Raw genomic sequence first — 17,461 nt, forward strand, 5'->3', positions numbered from 1 at the left:
CGAGCCGTTCTAATGCAGAATCGCCAACCTATTGCATACTTCGGTGAGAAGCTAGGTGGCGCAGCCTTGAACTACCCAACTTACAACAATGAGTTATATCCCTTGGTCCGTGCACTTCAGGTATGGCAACATTATCTTTTGCCAAAGGAATTTTTTATTCACTCAGGTCACGAGTCCCTTAAGCATATAAAAACTTAAGAGAAACTAAATAAGAGGCATGTCAGATGGATTGCTTTTGTTGATACATTTCCCTATAAGATAAAATATAAGAAGGGAAAGGATAATGTCGTAGCTGACACACTCTCTAGGCGCAATCACATTCTTAATATTTTGACTTCTCAATTGCTAGGGTTTTCACATGTAAAATCATTGTATACTAAGGATAAAGATTTTTTTGACATCTTCAAATAAGTGTGCCAACATTGGGTTTAAAGTTTTCTATTTGCATGAGGGCTATTTGTATAAGGCTGACCAGTTGTGTATTCCACAAGTTTCTATTTGAACTGTTTTAACTCACGAAGTCCATGAAGGTGGACTCATAGGGCATTTTGGAGCCACCAAAACTTTTAACTTCACTACCAAAAAAAGGTCTTTTTGCAACGGTCAAATATTCGTAACTAAAACCCATTTTTCATGAAAAATAGCTTTTTGTGTCGACTTTGTTACGGATTTTGACTGCTACGAAAAATCGCGGTACAAAAAGTCCGTGTTGCAACAAAATCCGTAACAAATATTTGGTGGTCAACTCTTAAAATAAGCACGTGTTAATTATATTTGTTACAAGATTTGTCCGTAACAACAATACATTACAAAAAGACTGCCCCCTAACAAATAAGTTGTTTGTTACAAAATTAGTCCGCAACAAAAAGTCATGACAAAAGTCAGGCAACCATACATTACCATTTGTACTGGCCACTGTCTGTAACTAAAAATACACTACCAAGGACCTCCTTGTGTTGCATAGTAGTTTTGTCACCATAAATAAATTCCATTTGTCTGTATTATTAATCTGTGAGACAAATAATATAAAACTTAAACTTATCATAATTGTTTCCAAATCCATGGTAATACTACACATGGTCATCAATACAACGATGTTCATAGTCCATCCAAAAATATAATATTAGTCGTCAACGGTGCTAACAAAACATCCCAAGAAAACACCAATCCGAACACCAATATAACAACCTACTAAATAACGATACACTAAACCAAAAAGTAATACGTAAATAGATAAATCTGATATTATACAGAAGTATGATCTTAAGGGCAACTCATAAATACAACTATGAATGACCCAGCTTGTCGAGTGCAAAATCATGGAGGATGCAATCATGGGCGGCGAACCAACTATAATGTGTTTTTAATAATATATAAGCATTTAATACAAAAATTAAAGTAATTTAATTTCCAAAGGAATAAAGTAAACAAAAAAAATGCGTACATCCTGGTAAATCTACTCAATATTATCTCCGTCGAATACATCACCGAGAATTTTTGCTCCAGCATTAGTTGGAAGGATAAGTGTGGTCTCCGGGACTATTACAGCTATAACATACACCTTAACAATGGCTAGGGTATCACCTATATAAATAGGTTAAACGAGCGCTAGTTACGAGGAAGGTCTGCCTCTGTAAACATTATGGATGAATATAATAAAATAAAACTTACGCTTTAGCTTGATCAAGGGACCCTATCTTAAATAAAAGCATAGTAACAAATAAATTTGAAAAGCACTAATAAAATAGGCTGACTCCTGAACATTATGAAAATAAAAAGACACATGGACCATAGGGGCCAACTCCCTTTACACATATACTAATATTTATAAATCACCATGATCATAGATGGGCAATCCTTCAGTAAAAAAAAAAAAAAATATAGCTCTCCTATAGCAATAAATTAACCACCAATCAAGCCCTACAAATAACGTTCGACCATACAACTACCTTAAACCAAAATAGACATGTCCTACAACGATATAACTAGATGCTAGACATAACAATCTTACACAGGATCCATTTTATGTCCATTTCACATTGTACAACTACACAATCAAAAGGCAACTTATCAAGTGCAAACGAACCTGGTGCAGGGAGGCTTAGCATCACTCCTTCGCTGACCACACGTTTCTCCAGTCCTCGGGAGAGCAAACGAACACGTGTCACAATGAGTTTGAAGACAAATGTAATAACATTACGTGAGGGTGAAAACACAAAAAATTGTGTTGCTCTTAACAAATAGGTGTTGTTACCAAAATATCATCAGTCTTTTCATTATCCACGTGTTGTCCCTTGGTGCGGGATGCCATCCATATTTCCAGGCTATCGGGTTCTTTGCCTTTGGCCTTTATCTACTAGTACATTTATCTCGGCCTTACTAAAAAAGGTCATCCAAAAAAGAAAAAAATGAAGCAACAACATATACATGCAACAAGATTTGTAATGATAAATTGGAAAATAAAGCAGAGATAGACTCCCTTATAAGGGTATGCCAATCTAGTCAACTAGCAGCAAAAGATAGCAATGAATCTATACTACAACAATATATAAACCAGACCTGCATCACAAAATCAAGCTCAAAACTAGGACTTTAATTGCACTACTAGAAAAAGATTGATCTGGCACGGAAGAAATGGTACCAAAATCGCAACTATTATGCCAATTTGGCGTGGCATGTGTCACAGTTTCTATCCGGTACAGAATCTCGGTTCGAATGTTCTTAGTAGTGAACATCCAGACCAAAAATAAAAAATTTTGGTGCCACTATTGGAGCCATAAATAAGAAAAAAAAAAAGAGAGAGAGAGAGAAGAAAGTTGAGGTGCCGAAGGTAGTGCCATAACCTATACCAAAAAAGATTTTTTTTTTTAAAAAAAAAAAAAACTATTGGTGCTGAAAGCGGCACAAAAAAATAATTAAAAATAATTTTGGCATTAAAAAAAATTGGGAGCTAAGCCTTGCTGATCTTCCTCTAGCAATACATTTACCCCAGATTGTGTATGCTTGCCACTCTGAGTCTGAAAAAAAATCAAATAAGCTCACATATGAAAATTAATATAGATATATATATGTTTGTGTGTGACTGCCATAGAACCATACTTTTATTAAAAATGCACTGCAATAAATCCATAAGCAGACAGAGATGACCATACCTATCCATACGCAACGACGGAGCTGTTGAATTGAACTAGACAGTTTTCAATCAAAGGTACACTATTAGCTCGAATATGCTACTATGCAACACATTAATGAAAATGAATGATAATAAAATGCTTCACTTGCTACAACAATGTTGTATCTCAAAAAACATCAGTGCAGTTTGATATCTTCATTTTGCTTCACACATAGTCAAACAAATGGAGAACCTCGATTGTTATATAATACCATCAAACAGATCCTTTAGATTTTCAACATCTTTCAAAGCTAAAAGCTACTCAGAAATTCATCATCAGCAATAGAAATAATCTTCAGGTTGTTCCCAAGGATAAATTATCCGACCAAAGGAATAATGATTTGAAAATGATAAAATCAAGAAACACGCTTCCATAAGTGTGGACATGACTCCCACCTTTTATTCAATGCTGATGAGAATCTCTAATTCATTAGAATTTCACAATGAAGTGCAAACCTACTAATAAATAACAATTATATTAAACATCGACTAAAATTGAATCCAAGTTTAATTAACAAGTTCTACACCTAAACAACTAAATAAACACAAAACTAACTATAGATTTACAACCATACCAATCTAAGTTAATTAAAGGAGCAGCCCATCTTAGCCAAGGAAATCCAAGAAACAAAACAATGCAAATTATCCTACTGCAATAACATGGTTAAGGAACTAGACAGAAATTAAACAACCTAAACCAATCTAATCTAACCTACAACAATCAAGACATATACAAAAAAACAATCAAGAAGCAAACTTAAATATTATCAACATTCAAAGCCAAGAAAAACTTTCTTGATTGCAGAATTTTTTGTGGTGCAGAATTTGGGAGGGGGCTGAGGGGAGGGGCTGATCTACTAAATCCTCATACTTGCATCTTTTTTGCCTTCAAAAAATTGCGGTTGACACTGAGGAGGAGCTACAATTAATAGAGAGAAAAAAAATCAGCCATAAGGCTATTTAACATAGAGAAAAAAAATCAGCACAGGGGTAGAGCTAAAGCTAATTCCAACATCAACCAAAGTAAAACACATGCCATTTGTTAGGGCTAGCACAGTCTACTCTTAATTGCCAATATATAGTAGGCATATAAAAAAAAATGAATTTATCAAGCATTGTAAATTCCTATCACATTAATGTCATCTAAACCGAAATTTAGGCAAGCGGATGATCATAGCAAGCATGACAAAAAATAGTCATATCAATCAAATTTGATGTAAAGAACCGAATTAATCATAAAATAGTTACATTCATAATCCAACTACAAGCATCAGGCCAAATATATATATATAACTAGAGATTAAACAAGCATATAAGAAATTCAAGAATACAAAGAAAACATACAACACAGAAAAAAAAAAAAATATTACATTGATGTACCTTTGAAAATAATGGTAAAGCATCTAAGACAGTTTTATCAAGATTCATCTCTATCTGGAATTATCAAGGGCCAAGACTCCATTAGTAACTTTCTTTTGTTTAAAGCAGAAGTGTCAAGAGTACTTTATCATAGTGAATCATGGGGGACATAGAAAGTCTTTTCCCCATTATTTAGATTCAACACTCAATAGTTTCTTTTGGGAACTTCCGAAGAGCCTGAGACAAGCCAAAAAAAAGTTGTTCATTGCTCATCAACTCATCCTTCAATTAACTTTCACCAAGGATTAATGCAACCATTATTGTATATCAACAAAAATTTTAAAACTAAACTGATAAGATGAACAACTATGCCAGAGCATGTTATCCAATTCAACTCTATTTAGCTAGTGAGGGTAGAAACTAAAGCATACTCAAGCACAGAAAATCCTAACATAATTACAACTGCATTCTAACAACTAACAATAGCAACTTAACTATTTAAAACATCAGATTGTTCATAAGAGCAATTATCCGGGGTGTACTACAATTTTGTTGGCATTTATGGTGTCAATGTCTTTAAGCGGCTATAAAAGATTCGCCTGCAATAATCTAGTCCCGCAGTGATTTATTAATATAAGATACATTATTTGAAAAAACATGGTATCATATTATAATATTAGCAAGGATAAATACTTTCAATTAGAAGTAGTGAAGACTTCAAGGTGAGGCATGGTGAGATCGGCACAACTTCAATGAATCTTTTATTCCATACATTTACATACACGAATCAATCGCAGAAAATTATAATGCAAGTATATGTTGCTTACGGGACCAACTACATTTATGCAGTGTTTAATGTTATTCTCCTAGAAGTGACTCAAATGTTAATGCTTAGATTGTCATACACAATCCTCATCTCAGAGTTTTCTCCACAAATATCCCACATCACACAACCATATAAATGTGATTGGATCTTGGAATTCAGCTCAACTAACAGAATTTTTTCAATTTCCAATTTTAACCTATAACATATTTTGTGCACAAAATCAGAATAACCCAAAGTAGCAACACAACATATAATTAAATAATTTTCAAAAGAAGAGATTTGTAACTAGATATCAACAAAGCATTTGTTGCTACTCCAAGGAAGCAGAACACAAAAGGAAACAAAATCAAGAACACGGTAAGAACAACTTATCCTTCTTTCTTTTGTCGGAAAGGTCCTATCGGTGACAATGGTGTCTTCGGTTTTAATCTCCGACATCAATCGGCGACCACGAACGGAATAGGCGGACGACGGCTGCTCTGGAGAAGAAGAAAAATGAAACAAAGAAGAAGAAGTAAACGAAGAAAGAAAAGAAATGAAGAAGAAAAGGCGGAAGAAGAAAACAAAGAAGATGAAGAGGAAGAAAGATAAACAAGAAAAAATAGAAACGAAGAAGAAAAAGTAAGAGGAAGAAGAAGGCGAGCGGCGGCTAGGGTTTGATGTTTATATCAGGTTTGGTTTTATTTTATTTTTATCTTTAATTTAAATTATTATATATTAATAGAAAAATAATCAATAATTAGAAGAAATTGAAGATATTTTAATTATTTCTATGAATTAATTTATAATTAGCAATGAAAATATAAAGCATAATAAATTAATTAGTTTCAGTTATAAAATTAAATTTTATAGTAAAATAATAAATTTGAAATAATTGTATATAATTATTTTTTATAATTATAATATTAAAGTTTTTGTTACCGATTGAATTTGCAAAAAAAAAATATATATATTACAACATATTACCTTATATGTAATTGCTACTAATATATTATTGAAATATTTTTAATTTTAAAATAATTTTATATTGATTTTTTTTATTTAAATAGAAAAATTTAATATTAACTTATTTGTTACGGCTTGAAATGCATAACAAATATGTATATGATAACATCTCGTCCAAAATGTGTAATTGTTACGAATAATACCTAAATAAATAGGTTTTTTTTTTAATTTTAAAATAATTCCATATAGATATTATATATATACAAAAATTTTCAACATTTAGATATTTGTTACAGTTTGAGTGCGTAACAAATTTATATAGGATGACATCCCGTCGAAAATGTATTTATTACAGATAAATTATCGAAATAAATATAAAAAAAGGTTGACCAACCGTTAAACTTTTTATTCCGATAAAATTTCATAACAAAAGCCACTTTTTGTAGCAGACTTATTTTGACAGACAAAATACTCGCTACAAAAAGTCAATTTTTTGGTAGTGACTTTTGCAGGAAAAATTTTATTTGCCAGGGATGCGCGCGGACGTGGAACAACACATTACACGTTGCATTACATGTAGACAAGCTAAATCCACAATGCTACCACATAGTTTATATACGCCCCTGCCTACACCCGACACACCTTGGGTAGATTTGAGTATGGACTTTATTTTGGGGCTACCTCGTACAAAGGGAGGTAAGGACTCTATCATGGTTGTTGTCGATAGGTTTTCAAAAATGTCTCACTTTATTCCTTGCAATAAGACGAATGACGCAATGCATATTGCTAATTTGTATTTTAAAGAAGTAGTTAGAATGCATGGAATTTCCAGTACAATTGTATATCATAGGGACACTAAATTCTTGAGCTTTTTCTGGAAAAAATTTTGGGAAAAATTAGGGACGAAACTTCTCTTTTCTACCTCATATCACCCACAAATAGATGGTCAAACGGAAGTAACAAATCACACCCTAGGCACCCTCCTTAGGTGTATTATCAAAAAGAATTTACGTAGTTGAGAAAGTTGTCTCCCTCATGTTGAGTTTGCATATAATCGTGCTATTCATAGTGCTACTAATATGTCCCCTTTTCAAGTAGTGTACGGCTTCAATCCACTTTTTCCAGTTGACCTATTGCCACTACCATATAGTGAGCGACAAAATTTTAATTTCAGGGATCGGGCACAAAAGATTCAGGAGCTTCATAAGACAGTACAAAAGGAAATTGATGTCACCAATGCGCGGAATGCAAAAGCTGCTAATCGTCACCACAAGAAGATTGTCTTCCAACCCGGTGATTGGGTGTGGCTTCACTTACGAAAAAAGAGATTTCCGGCACAGCGCAAGTCTAGGTTGTCCCCATGAGGCGATGGTTCTTTTCAAGTCATTGAATGCATCAACGATAATGCCTACAAACTATACCTCCCAGGTGAGTATATGTCCATGCTACATTTAATGTTATTGACTTATCTCCGTTTGATGTAGGTGACGAGAGGTTGATGGAACAACCTTTTCAAGAGAAGGGGGATGATGTGACCATCATGACAGAATCGGACCCAATCATAATTCCTCATGGACCAATCACTAGAAGCCGAGCCCGTAAATTTCAATTGGCAATTACAAAGTGTGCCAAACTTCAAATGGATGCCACTGCTGAACTCTAAACCGAGGATCAAAATAAACCATGCATTCTTCTGGAATTGGACCACAAGTCCCAAGGACCATAAGACCAGGAGCACCTTACAAAGCATTGGACCTCCCCTAAATAACTATTCCTAATTGAAGGGATCCCGTGAATTAATATCCCTTAAATGAAGGAATACCATAGCTCAAGGGATTATCAATAATCATGGGATTGCCATGAATTATGGGTCAATAATACTAAATAAGACTGATTATAATAAATATCCCCTATATGATTTTATTTCCTTTAAGAGTGTACTTTCTTGTTTTAATTTTACATGGTTCCTCTATAAAAGGTCCCATGATTATCATTGTAAGGATTATTCATTCAATAAAGATATTTTATAAACTGGTTTTTATTTCAAGAGCGATTCTTGTGCTTTTTTTAAGTGTAATCTTGAGTGATTTGGTTACATCTTCATATCCCCAAATCGAGTTGTTTCGAGTGATTTGAAACAAGTCATGGCCTCTCGAATAGTACTGGAACTATTCTTGCCTTACTTTGTATTGTCAACTTGTTTAGAGGATTGTGAGACGTGAGTTTGATCTTTCGTGTTGTCTTCCCGACTACCTCTCAATTCAAGAGAGTCCAGTTTATTCCCATTAATATAGATTTATATCTATTCATCCATCCCTTATTCTGTCCAAATCTTTCCAATATTGTTATTACATATTTATGTGGAATTCGATCCGAACTGTCATCCTTGGCAAGTTCGCATCAGCTTTTTAACCAGTCAAACAACTAAATTTTTTTCAAAAAGTTAAAAACCGTTTGAAAAGCTATTTTCAAACACTTACATGCATAAAATATTATTTTTAATATCAATTAATTTAAATATCACTTAAATTTTGTATAATTAGTATAAATAATACTCTCTCCGTCCCATAAGAATAGTATTATAAGGGTTTGACACATAATTTAAAGAATATCAATGTTATAATGGTAATTGTTAAAAAAAAATTAATAATAATTTTTTTTGCCATTATGGCTGTAGTTGTATAAAAGATAATGAAATTTATGTAATAATAATGAAAATATAATGAAAATTTTATTATAATATGTTTCTTTTCTAAAATGAGACTATTGTTTTAAAACGGAGAAGTAAAGTTTAAATACTTTTAAATAGATCAATATATATATATATGTGTGTGATTTTTAGGATTTTTTAATTATAATAGAAATTCATTGAATAATTTTTGCAATTTTAATTATAAAAAAAAATTCATTAAAATTTATATTTTTAATAAATTAAAATTGATTTGAAATTATGAAATTCATGTGAAAGAAATAATATTATTTTAAATGAAAGCGAAATATATATATATATATAATAAATCAAGGGTATATATAGTGAAAAATCTATTAAAACAATGATAAAAAAAATAATGAGTAAGTAAGAAAATAGTGAAAAAATAATTATATAAATTAAAGTAAGAATAATAACATTATAAATAGGTAATACAACAATTAATTTTAGCAATTTAATATGATGTTTTATATTTTCCATTCTCGTAGATTATGTCACTTTCTTTTCGGCAAACATATGAAGAGAATATATATTAAAAATATTAATTATGTTTAATTTAATCAATGTAATAGTTGTAATAGAGTGAAATATATTTATTTTTATTTAATATTTTATAAATAAAATAAATATTAAATAATTTTGGCATAAATACTATTATATAATTATTTGTAATAATACTATAAAAAAAATTAAATTATTTATAACAAATTATTTCTCATTACTTTAAATATAAATTAAAAAATTTGTTTGGTTATTTATCACAATATTTTTTCTTAAAAATATCAAATAAAATTACTATTTTTTATTTTTATACTATTATATTACAAAAATAATTTCACATTAAAAATATCACATCACTACATATTTGTATAATATTAAAAAATTATTCAAATTAAAAAGTTAAAAATTCAAACTTTAAACTCCCCAGTCTAACAAGTTGGTAGAATTTATTCACATAATTTTACCTCTTAAAAATATCAAATTAAGTTTTTATTTTTTATTTTTTATATTATATTATAGATAAATTTCATAACAAAAATATCACATTAATACATATTCATGTAACTTAATAGTAATTATTCAAATTCAAACATTTTATTATCAAAACTCAAATTTTCAACCCCAACCAAACACATTCTTAAGATTATTTACTTAATTTTTCTTATAAAAATCAAACCCTATTTTTTATTTTTATATTATATTAAAAATAATGTTATATTAAAATTATCATATCTAGCTATTTAAATAATATAAAAAAATTATTCAAATTATAAAATTTTACTATTCAAAATTTAAATTCAAAATCTAAACCTCTAATGATTACACAATTAGATTTTATTCATCGATTTTTTTCTTTCAAAAATATCAAATTAATTTTGTATTTTTATATTATATTAAAATAAATTCTACATTCAAAATATTGTATTAACACATTTTTGTATTGAATAAAAAACTATTTAAATTATTTTTTTATTATTAACACAAACTTAAATACCGTTAAAATTTATTAATTATAAAGTATTTTTTTTTTAAATTTATATTACTTTTACTTTTTAAAATTTCAGCTACATCTTGTCTAATTAAAATAATTGGGAGTAAAAACTAAATAGATTAATTTAAATTAGTTAAAATTTAATAGTGATTAAAATTTTTTTTATTTTACTTTCTTTTAAAGTGACGTATTGAGTGGGACAACTGAAAAAGGAAAAGTGGTATAATTGGGCCGGACAATGGAGTATATAAAAAAAGATCAACAAAACAGTTAATTTATCCCTTGAGCTTGTTGTCGTAAAAAATCACCTCCGGCGGCTTAATCGGAAGCCTGCCAGAATCAATTTGTTTCGAAGGGTTTTCCGGCCTTCTCAAGAAAGGATTTAGGCTATATCGCGATGATAAAAAAAAATTGATGTAAAAAGAAGGGAAAATAAAGCTAATAAAACAAGAATGAAGCTGGAATTAATGAAATAAAGCTGTAAAAATCTGAAAAAAAAAATACGGGAAAAATAATTCAGAGAAAAAAATTAAGAAGAAGAAGATCATTGATGTTTGGATGGCCTCTGATTTCTGATCTCTTCTTCTCCTCTTTAATCTCGTTATTTTTTCAATTTTGTTTGGATAAAAAATTATCCCATTTTTTTCTCTAACCACTTCAACGTCTTTTCCACCATCTTTGACCGGCCTCCTAGCTTCCATCAGGCTGCTTCACACAATGGGTTGGACAGATCTGTAAGCCCGTTTATTGATCTAGACCTTATACTGTTCATTCTGGGTTGCGGTTATTCTTAATAAATGTGGTTCCTTAGTTGGTGGTTATAGTCTTGGAAATGCCAAACCTATGATAATGTTATTCTTAATAAAGCGTATGACATGATTATGTTGTACCGTGGCCAATCGAATAGCTTCCGCCCACTTCGTGTAGTAGTCGGTAGCTACAAGGATGAAGGAATACCCCTTAGAAGATAGAGGGTAAATTTTGTCGATGATGCCTATCACCCATCCACGGAAAGACTAAGGTTTGATGATCGAATGAAGTTATTCCACATGGACTCGTCGAAGTGGTGCATGGCGCTGACATGCTGGGCATCCCCGAGAATAATCAATGCAATCCTGCGACATTTGTGGCAAAAAATAGTTGTATCGGAGGATCATCCACTTCATAACGAGTCCAGCCCTATGGAACCTCCGACACCTTTGTGGATCTCGGCCATGACCTTCATAGCATCCTCGCAATCCAAGAAGCGTGCCAAAGTCCCGTCGGATCTCCGCCAATACAGCTCTCCATTGATTGAGGTGTATTTTAGAAGTTGATGACTCATTGCTTTTGAGGCGACCTTCCCAAGGTCTGTTAGAACTTCCAGCAACGGGACTCGCCAATCCGGGTCATGATCAGCCTGAAAATATTCAAATCCTTGCAATATTTCTTTTCTTTTCAATCTGGAAGCCCACTGAGCCAAATTGTTTGCTTCTAAATTCTCTTTCCGAGGTATATCCTCTAGCGTCACCTTTGTGAGCTGCTGAAGAAGGTTGTGGGCTTCTTGAAGAAGGTCCTAAAGCCGTGGCTCCATTCACTTGAACTCCTTAAGTGCTTCACGAATAACCATATGAGAATCCCCTCAAATGACAACCTTCTTGGCATCTTTTGCGACCAAGAATCACAATGCTAATAGCAGCGCCTCGTACTCAACTTGGTTGTTCTTGACACCTTGCGGAAGTTGGTGGGACAAATGTCATACTTCTCATTTTGGACTGGAGATCACCACGCCTTCTCCCGAGGTGCTGTACCCATCAAAAGTTACTAGCCAAGGTTCCTATCCTACGTAGTCCAAGGAGATGGCCTGAACCATCCCATGATGTTCGGCCAAGAAATTAACGATGGTATGTCTTTTCATGGCCTTAAGGGACTGGTACGTTAATGCGAACAATGTTAGTTTCAACACCCATTTAACTAAACGGCCTTAGAGGACTAGCCTATTTAATAAATAGCGTTGAAGGTCGACTCTCCATATTACTTTAGTCTGAATAGGCATTAAATAATACTCTAATTTCATGCACGCATTATATGACGATAAACAAAGTTTTTCAATGCATGAATAGCAAATTTCAACATCATTTAAGGTCTTACTAATATAATAAGTAGTGCGTTCCTGACCTTTATCATCATCTTGGGCAAGGAGGTAGCTTGTTGTATCGTCTGTCGCGGCTATGTACAGCTTGAGCCATTTTCCACTAATTGGCGGCATTAACACCGGGAGAGATGATAACGACTGCTTAATCTGGTCCAGCACTTCTTTCTGGGTTTTTTCCCAATCGAATATGTCTTTATTTCCACGTAGCAGCACCGAGAAGGCCTTCATTTTCCCGGCGGAGTTAGCGCTGAACCTCCTCATGAAATTGACCTTCCCCATCAAGCTTTGCATCTCTTTAACATTGCATAGGGGCACAAGGTCCTGGACAGCCTTGGCTTTATTTTTGTCAACTTTGATGCCCCTTTGATGAACTTAAAAACCCAAGACGTTTCCTGTTTGTACTCCGAAAGCGCACTTCTTCGGGTTCATCTTTAGGTCGTGCTGCCTCATCCGTATAAACGCCTTCTGAAGGTCTAGCAGGTGGTGATCAAATGCCTGGGACTTAACTAACACATCGTCTATGTATACCTCCAAGGAAGCGTCGACCAGTTCGTGAAATATTGTGTTCATCTACCTCTGGTTGGTCGCTCTATCATTCTTGAGGTCAAATAGCATAACGATCTATTCAAAGATTCCTATCGCTCCGGGGAAGTTTAAAGCTATTTTATTGACATCCTTCTCAGCCAGATATATCTAGTTATAGCCAAAGTAGCCGTCCATAAAAGAAAGGATCTCGTATCCAACTGTAGAATCCATGAGCATATCAGAAATGGGCATCACGTATTCGTCCTTTGGGGTTGCCAAACTGAGGTTCCCAAAGTCAGTGCAATCCAGATCTTTTTATTCTTCTTTACCACTGGTACAATGTTGGAAATTCACTCCGGTTACTTGCATGTTCCGATAGCTTTAAGAAGTTTTTCGACCTCCTCTTTCACTTTCGGCAACAAATCTGGATTGAAGCGCCTAGGGGCTGCTTTTGAGGCTGAGATGATGCTTTGGTGGATAGTCGGTGCTCCACCAAGCTCCTTGACAGCTCCGGCATCTTGTGCTAGTCCCACGCAAAGCAATCCTTGAACTCTTGGATCAAGGCAATTATTTGCTCATCTTGACATCCAGTAGGGCACTGATCCACATCATCCGAGGGGTTGTCTCATCCCCCAGGTTGACCTCCTTCAATGGATCATGTGCTTCGAAAGGTGGAGCAGCTCTTCGGATTAGAGAATAGACCTCTTCTTCACCTTGATCCCAAATAGGCGGCTGGGAAGATGTCCTTGCCTGCCCTTCAAGAAGGTAAGCGGCATGATTTTTGGCATATATTAATGGGCAGCCGAAACTATCTGCTCGCGCTTCCCAGTTCTTGAGGATCATGTCATCATTCATGATGAATTGACAAGCTACCAGATCGTGTGCTGGCCTCGGTTTTGAGGCTAAAATTTGATCAACTTGACCTTAAAGTCGCCCTATAAATATAAAGCACGTTCAGGTCTTGATAGGTGGAAATTATGTCCAAACTTGCTTCTGATATCTCGTCGCAATCGAGTGCTCCGAGCATCAGTCTATTTTTCGAGACTTGGATCATGTTGGATACTATAGGAGACTTCTGGTCAAGAGAAAATGTGCTCTTCAACAGGACACGCTTCGGCCTCCATTCCCGTCGGGCCTGAAGCTTATGGCGCAGATTTTTTGACCTAATTTCTACCTTCCAGTTGCCACTGCATCCTGATCGTCTAGCTACCACTTCAGACCTTCCCGATCTAATTTTGGCCTTCCAGTGGCCACTACATCCTGATCGTATGGCTGCTTCTTCTCTGTCTGACCTTCCTGATCTAATTTTGGCCTTCTAGTGACCATTGCATCATAATCATCTGAATGTCACTTCCTTGTCTGACCTTCCCGGTCTAATTTCGACCTTCGTGCGGCAGCTCCTTCATAGTCCTTTGCTTGCTGCCCCCTAGTCTAACCCTCTTGGTAGAGGCGAGTGGCAAAGCATTGTTGCTACATTCTTCTTTTTTGGGTCCTGGTAGTAGATCACGACTCTGCTCCTTTTAGTTCACGGCTTAGCTTCCATCATTATGAGATCCTTTAGGAAAATGGGTTTGATGTGGTGTAATCACTATCTGATCTACCAAGGTCACTCACCAGACTTCCCCACCCTTCTCGAAGCTCTTTTAGCAACCGTATTAGTGGGAAAAATTCTATCGCACGCTGAGCTCCTTCTCGGGGGTTTAATCGACCTTCCAATTCCTTCAAACACCAATTTTTTAAGTTCCCTTTTTATGTTATTATTTTCAGATCCTGATGCTGACTTTTTAGGCCTTATCGGACGTATTCCAATGGCATTTATTGGTGTAGAGAATTGTTTGGTATCAACTTTCATTTCAGGTTTCTCGGCCAGCCCCAGACGGCCTTCTTGATGGCCTTCCCCTGGGACTTAGCTAAGAAGATCTTCTTTGGTTCATCCTCGGCTTTGGAAGCTTCTCTTTGGGCCTAAGCAGGGTGGTTTCCGCTCCAAAATTTCTGGTTTTGGTCCGTTTGAGCCTTTTTCAAAGGTTGTTCGGCCTTTACATCTATGGACATCGGCTGCTGAAAGTCATGGTACTCCTGGAGAGCCAGCTTGTCAGGCAGCTGGTGTGTCATGTTATTTATCGCAACATTCACCATCTGGTCCTCCGGTACACGAACCTAGAGTTTAGTTTCCGCTCTTCTAAATTGTTCCAACAACTGCTCGACCGATTCCTTGCTTCACCGATCGCCATACATCCTATGAATCGCATCTTCGATTACTCGTGGATTTATAATAGGGTGTGGCAGCGGCGCCATATCTGCCTGTCCCTCAGGCTGTTCAGAAGCTGCCTGAACAGATGGTAAATTGCGAAACGCCGGCTGCGGAAAGGCTTGATGAGTAGGTTCTCGTTGTGGAAAATGAACTCGGGGGCCTTCCGTAGTTTATCGAAGGACTGGAGCATGATGCAATGATGTATTCTTGGGGGCTGGTTGAGAATGATATTTATAGGTTTGTTGCACCCTGGAACCAGTAGCAAATCGACTTTCCTTGGGAGCTCCCTACCCCACAATGTACAGGGATAGTATTAGGACTGGTCCCCCTAGGTTATAAGTCATTTCAGAAGGCTTTGGGACAAAGGAAGGTGTTGGAATCGCTGTCAACGCTGCCCCCCCCCCCTATGCATTGGAAATCTTTTGTCCAGTCGTTGAGTTTCTTTGAATGCCCGGAGTGGGGACTAGGGTGCTGAAAGTAGTTCCAGCAAAAAATAGATTATTTTGCCCATGTGGTGCTGATGGGACTGACCCGAAGGTCATCCCAAATCCGTCGGTTGAAGGCGGCCCAAAAAAAGCCTTCCCGACTAACACCCGAAATTCTCCGACCTTCTGGGTGGTGATTGGAGGTCCTCTAGATCCGGCACTCCTATTGAACAGAGTAACATGATCATACTTAAGCGCCTGGGTGGTTGGATCTGCTGCGAAGCTGATTGTAAGGCCCGTGGGAGGCTAGATCTCTAGCCGGCTGGAATTGACCTTCTGGGCCTTGCCTTTTCGAGTTTTGGTCTCCAAAAGCAGCGCAAACTCGTTCCGAATGGTGGGTTTAGAACATCGCTAATGTATCGCGATATTTCTAGGGCAGATCCGTGAAGAGACGAACAATTTTCCTCACGCATTTGCTCCCGGAAGATGCTAGCTGGAAGACTAATGATCTAGTCCGCCTTCCAGCAGCTGCAGAGGCCTCATCTCGTGGGGCAGCTTCCTACGCAGGGCATGATGACGAATCGCCGACGACTTCTTTATTTCTTGACATCTCCAAAGTCGTCGGCGGTGTCAGTATTCTCTTCCGAAGTGCATGTTAAATTCGCGAGACATCGGTGTCCCACTGGGCGTGCCAATTTTGTTGTCATAAAAAATCACCTCCGGCGGCTTAATCGGAAGCTCGCCATAATCGATTTGTTTCGAAGGGTTCCCCAGCCTCCTCAAAAAAGGATCTGAACTATCTCATGATGATAAACAAAAAAATTAATGTAAAAAGAAGGCAAAATAAGGCTAATAAAACAAGAACGAAGTTGTAATTAATGAAATAAAGCTATAAAAATTTGGAAAAAAAAATATAGGAAAAATAATATAGAGAAAAAAATTAAAGAAGAAGAAGATCATTGATTGTTTGGATGACCTCTTATTTCTGATTGATTTCTGATCCGCGCTGCTCGCTTTAATCTTGCTATTTTTTTAATTTTGTTTGGATAAAATATTATCTCACTTTTTTCTTCAACTACTTCAACATCCTTTCCCACCATCTTTGATCAGGCCTCTTAACTTCCATCGAGTTGCTTCACAAAATCAGTTGGACAGATCCGCAAGCCCGTTCATTGATCTAGAACTTTTGCTGGCTGGGAATCTCCATTTTAGGTTGCGCCTCTACTGGGCAGCCCAATTAATCATTTGGGTGTGTACAGAGCCGTATATGGCACGGCTCCTCACTAGTTCATTACATAAACATACATTGAAATTATCTTGTTGATATTTATATTTGCAAATTCAATTTCTGAAATGCCAAAATGGTTACTGAATCATGCATGTCGTGTCTATCCCATTTTAAATCATTTGACAGCAGCAGATCAAAATTTATTAACAATTGTAACCTTTCGGGTTTGTTTTGTTGTTAATAAAGTATTAATTTGAAGTTTTATTTAAAATTTTAATGTAATATGTTCTCAGAAGAAATAACATATCTTTTATAATGTTGATTTCAGTTTGAAATTAAAAAGAAAAATTCTTTTAATTTATAAAAATATATGTTAAAATTATTTTCTTTGTTA

The 17,461-nt window shown here is 35.2% G+C and overlaps 1 long non-coding RNA gene across 2 annotated transcripts; it reads right to left on the reverse strand.

Annotated features, from left to right (window-relative positions):
- Nucleotides 1–749: 749 nt before the first annotated feature.
- LOC127260312 (uncharacterized) lies at nucleotides 750–5,973 on the reverse strand. 2 transcript variants are annotated; one of them, XR_007840704.1, is made up of 4 exons: nucleotides 4,553–5,973; nucleotides 2,255–4,091; nucleotides 2,087–2,140; nucleotides 750–1,584 (listed from the first exon to the last, which is right to left on the reverse strand). It is a non-coding gene; the product is annotated as an uncharacterized LOC127260312 (long non-coding RNA). The 2 variants fall into 2 exon arrangements; XR_007840706.1 differs by having other exon boundaries at nucleotides 751–1,584; nucleotides 2,087–4,091.
- Nucleotides 5,974–17,461: the final 11,488 nt, after the last annotated feature.

The sequence above is a fragment of the Andrographis paniculata genome, unplaced genomic scaffold, assembly GCF_009805555.1.
Source record: "Andrographis paniculata isolate CXL003 unplaced genomic scaffold, ASM980555v1 Contig15END, whole genome shotgun sequence".
In the NCBI taxonomy this organism is placed as follows: Eukaryota; Viridiplantae; Streptophyta; class Magnoliopsida; order Lamiales; family Acanthaceae; genus Andrographis; species Andrographis paniculata.